This window comes from Aythya ferina, assembly GCF_964211825.1.
Source record: "Aythya ferina genome assembly, chromosome: 22".
Lineage (NCBI taxonomy): Eukaryota > Metazoa > Chordata > Aves > Anseriformes > Anatidae > Aythya > Aythya ferina.
Genome location: NC_140320.1, coordinates 6,520,627 through 6,525,140, shown reverse-complemented (window position 1 = coordinate 6,525,140; position 4,514 = coordinate 6,520,627). Strand labels below are relative to the sequence as shown.

General features: G+C 49.5%; 1 long non-coding RNA gene across 1 annotated transcript; it reads left to right on the top strand.

Moving 5' to 3' along the window:
• Positions 1–824: 824 nt before the first annotated feature.
• Positions 825–2,578, top strand: LOC311422659. Its single transcript, XR_014685469.1, has 2 exons — positions 825–1,202; positions 1,937–2,578. It is a non-coding gene; the product is annotated as an uncharacterized lncRNA (long non-coding RNA).
• The last annotated feature ends 1,936 nt before the right edge of the window (positions 2,579–4,514 follow it).

Sequence of the window (4,514 nt, the reverse complement as noted above, 5' to 3'; positions counted from 1 at the left end):
CTGCATCCTGCTGAGGCTGTGCTCCTGCTGGTCCTGAGCACGGCACGGCCCATGATGGGGACCCAGCCTTGGCATCAGCACTTGGCCGTGCACGGACGCCCAGGCCAATGAATCCACATTAGCTCTCAAAGCGGATTAGTTAAACCCTAGCAAACTCCTTTGTGGGTGTTTTTATTCAGTATTAGAGTGGTTCTAATTCGATTTATCTTAATTCACTTACAATTTGCGTATAATTAAACTACAGTGAACCAAGGGATCTGATTTACCCAGCACCAGTGAAATCTGATGAGGACTGTGAATCAGCTATCTCAGTTCACTGCACAGTGTATTAATATAAATTGAAATCAATGGTGTTTTACATTAATGCTTTCTTGAATGTCCATATACGTGCATGTCTGGAAGAGAGCACAGAAGGCATTTGTCTTCAGGGAAAAACACTGACTCCTTTTGCTTTGTGCTCATGCACAGCACCCTTGGGCTTCTTACCCATTCTCCCTATTTCCCCACACCTTCCCAGAAAATGCACTATGTGAAATTATCTGAATTTGCCCCTTTAGCTGTCGTGCTGCTGGCAAAGGGCTGAGATGGGAAGACTCGAACCCAGCTGGAGAGGCGCTATGGACGACGAGGGACACCCTGGGCACAGGAGCCTCCCCTTCCCGCCCCTCAGCTCCATTCAGAGCCAGATGCTGGGAAACAGCCCTTAAATCCAGAATTCTCAAGTTACAAAGCGGTGAGGCAGTTGCATTTAGACACCCTTTCACACTCGAAGAGACAAAGCCGAGCACCCTGTTGTTGTAAGTGCCATAGTTATAGTGCACGCCTGTAATAACCAGGTGCAAAGAGAGCAAAGGAAAGCGTGTTCCTGGATGTGAATGGTATCCTCTCCCCGCAGATGACCGCGGATATCTTCGTCGGGCACGCAGCTGGCCGGGAGGCGAGCAGGAGCCGTGCAACTTTGGTTTAACGCCTCCCTCTCATCACCGTGTTTGTCTGGCTAAACGCTGCTGCAAAGAAAGCTGATTGCCGGGCAGCGAGCTCCAAACCCTCCTGGAAGGAGCAACAGAAGCCTCTGATGGGGAAAAAAAAAGGAGGCAGGGTCCTGGTCCCTGCAGCTCCAACAGCTCCAAGCCCCGGTCCCAGGCGCTGCGCACCCACCGCCGGCCGCCCCTCCCCAGCCCGGGGCCTGCCCAGGAGGAAAGGTTTGCTTTGGTTTGTAAAATGATCCATGTAATTAGACAAAAGAGTTAAACGGAAGGATTTATTCCTACAAAAGTGTCTCCTAATGGCACTAACACCTGACAAAAGGGGGTCATTATCACAAGATAATGGACCTTGTCAACATTAAGCTCTCTTAGGACGCAATTCAACACACTCAATTATCTTCTAATCAGGGCCATTTTGTCAGAGGTTATTGCCCTAAGGAATCAATTAGATTATATATACGTCATTAATATTTTATGGCAAAATCGTTCGCACGAAAGTGTTAAATACCTTCGCGAGGCTCCTGCCCGCCCCCGGGGCAGGCGCGCGGGGTGCGGGGTGCCCCGGGGCGCCCCGAGCCGTGCTGGCAGCACCCAGCCCTGGTGCTCAGCCCGGGGCCCCGGCGCCTTCGGGCTCCATCCGCATTCAGCTGAGCTCCGGCGCTGCCTGCGGGTCCCTGTCGGTCCCTGTCGGTCCCTGTCGTCGGCCCCCGGGAGGACGTGGCCGGTAGGGCTGCTCTCACATGCCCGCATCCCGCCGGCTCTGAAGTTATTTTAACGCTCCGAGTTATATTTAACTCAAGCCATAATAGTTTGGCACTTAGAAACCTCTCTGTTTTATTAAGGTAGGCATTTGGATACTTGCAAGTGAAGCTAGTTGGAAAATGGAGCTGCAGAAAATTGCGGAGAAAGTGATTTATTTTCATTAACATTTATTTTTTTTTTTTCTCCAGAAAAACAGTTCTCTGCCACCTGGCCATTACCCGATTCATCCAGTACATCTCATCTGCTGGACTGGAAGCTCCTGGAGGCAAAGCCTGCTATTTGCTGTGTGTGGGCACATCACCTGCTGTAATGGGACTATGACTAGGTAAAGGCTTCTAAAAATGCCACCTCAGTGGAACCGTTACAATAATTATAATGATTGTACAGGGTGCCAAATGTCCTTAACATCCAAAGATTTCAGTTCTCGAGCAACATCCATTAAAATTAATCCCTTTGGGAGGCTTTTTCCAAATACTTCTTTGGTGGATTCATGCTGTTTTCATTCTCTCAGGTGGATTTTCGTGCTGGTAAAAATACAATGTAAGGAGTGAACTTAATATAAGGAAAATAAGTATAATAACCTAGTAGCGTTACAAAATGTTGCGATATTCCTGCATCATCTAAGATTTCTGTGTGTAAATAAAGAATTCAGCTTCTCATTGCCCTGTTCCCTGGTGACATCGCCCTCCCACACTCCCACGCCTGTTGCAGCATGGCACTTGCCGAATACCTGAATGGTGATGCTTACCAAAATCTTGTCCGGCTCTTTGTTTCCTCTGATGGACTTGTCAGAAGCCCTCTCAAAAGAAATAAAGCTCCTTAAGAAGCAAGTACAGTCTAAGGCAATGAGTTCTTTGACGTGTTTGCAGGGCATCACGGTGCAGAGCATGTTCCAGGAGTTAGAGGTGCAGAGGAACCCCCCTGCCCCACTCCATGTCTCCTCTTCTTGCATCTGATCTCCTAGATGCAAAAGGCAAGTGTTTCACATTAATGGGGATTGACATATGGTAGGATTTTTTTTTTTAAAAAGTAGTTCTTCTCATTCCCTAGGCAGTTTTGATGTGAATATTAATATTAACATAATTTCATGATGATTAGAGAACACAATTAGGGGCTATTAATAATGACACAAATAATGACATTTAAGGCCTCATTTTCATGTGAGTAATACTCTGTCTGGTGGTATTTAAACAGCTCTGTCTAGCACAATTACTGCGGTGCCAAGGTGCAATCGCATAATCGCAGTATCAATCATGCAGCTCCTTGCCAGCTCCTGCCCCCTGCAAAAAGAACTGGCAGTTCAGTGTCTCCCGTCACCTGCAACGAGGCTGGAAGGGACGGGGATGTCAGCGAGCGGAGATGTTGTGGCAGAAGAGTCTGCAGAAACTCTGACAGCACCACAAAGTCAGCAAGCTGCTCCAGCGAGAGGCTGCCTGATGGGAGAGGGTATCGCCATCTAACTACATCCATGAGCGTTACCATCAACCTCTGCTCCCCTGAGCACAGTCACAACACCACTGACCCAGCAGCTCATGTTGTGGCGGGTCACAACTAGAACAGCACAGAGAAGTGACAGGCCAGCACCGTTTGGAGGCTCAGGGGGGCTGGATGGCAGTTTTTCAGTTCCACCCCATCTGGGAAAGCTCCGGGACCTGACTTTTATTCTTGGCCTGCAGGGCATCCTCAGGCAAACCCCTCATCTTCCTGAGCCTTACTTTCCTCAGCCTTGGGGATGAAGAAGGAAAATGTTGCTGTAATATTAGTATAGCACTGTGCCTGTGACTTGCTGTTATCCTGCTGCCATTCTGACTGTAGCCTCCTATCTGCCTTGCTCTCAAAAGCTCCCATTTCGCTGAGAATTCCCCCAGCAAGCTCTGTGAAATGCCACGAGAATCCCATCTGATCTTCCCCGTGATCTCCAGGAGGCTGTCTCCCACACCCCACTGCAAAATCACCCCCTAATGGACTTATTCCAGCTTAACTCCACTGAATTCGGGCATTGAAAACGCCCCATTTCTTTTACAATACGCTCACTGCCAAGACCAGCCCTTGAAAGTGGCCGTGCTGTGCTAATGTGAGTTAATGGAAACCTCTGAATCAATTTTTTGCTCCCTGAAGAAAATCCCCCTGCTTTATGCAGCAAAAGCTGTAATACTGAAAATGGCTTCAGATTTTTGATAGAGAAGAAGGGGGCGGGGAGGAAGGTGTGCTGTCGCTCCACAACGAGGGGTCAAGTGCAGCTTCTCGGGCTGCTGGCTGGTCTCAGGCGGTGCCCCTGGGTGGCACCGTGCTGCCCATGTCCAGGGGGCTCAGAGGAGCTGTACCTCCTCTCACCTGGCAGAGGATGGTGGTTCTGGGGTAGCAACCACCTTCTCAATTACAAACTCCCATGTATCCGAAACCCCAAATGCATGGAGGCAGATGGCATCGCAGGGCTGTTGGGTTTCTTGTCCCTGATGGGACCACGTGCAATGCCAAGCTTGCAGACCATTGCCCCCAGCCATCCCAGGGGATCTCTGCGCTGCACCTGGCTGGGCTGGGGCATCCCTCTTAGACACCGTAATTCATTTTCAACAGAGAAAGTGAGTGACTAAACAACCCAGGCCCTCCTTCTTCAAGTCCTGCCTACCAAAGTCCTCTGATGGTCTCACAGGAACAGCTAGAAGAAAGTCCTGAAAGATCCTGGTCTTATGCAGTGACCAAAGCTCCACAGGCTGCTTAGGAGCTAAGGCTGCATTTCACTCGGATCCTGATGTGACAGTCAGT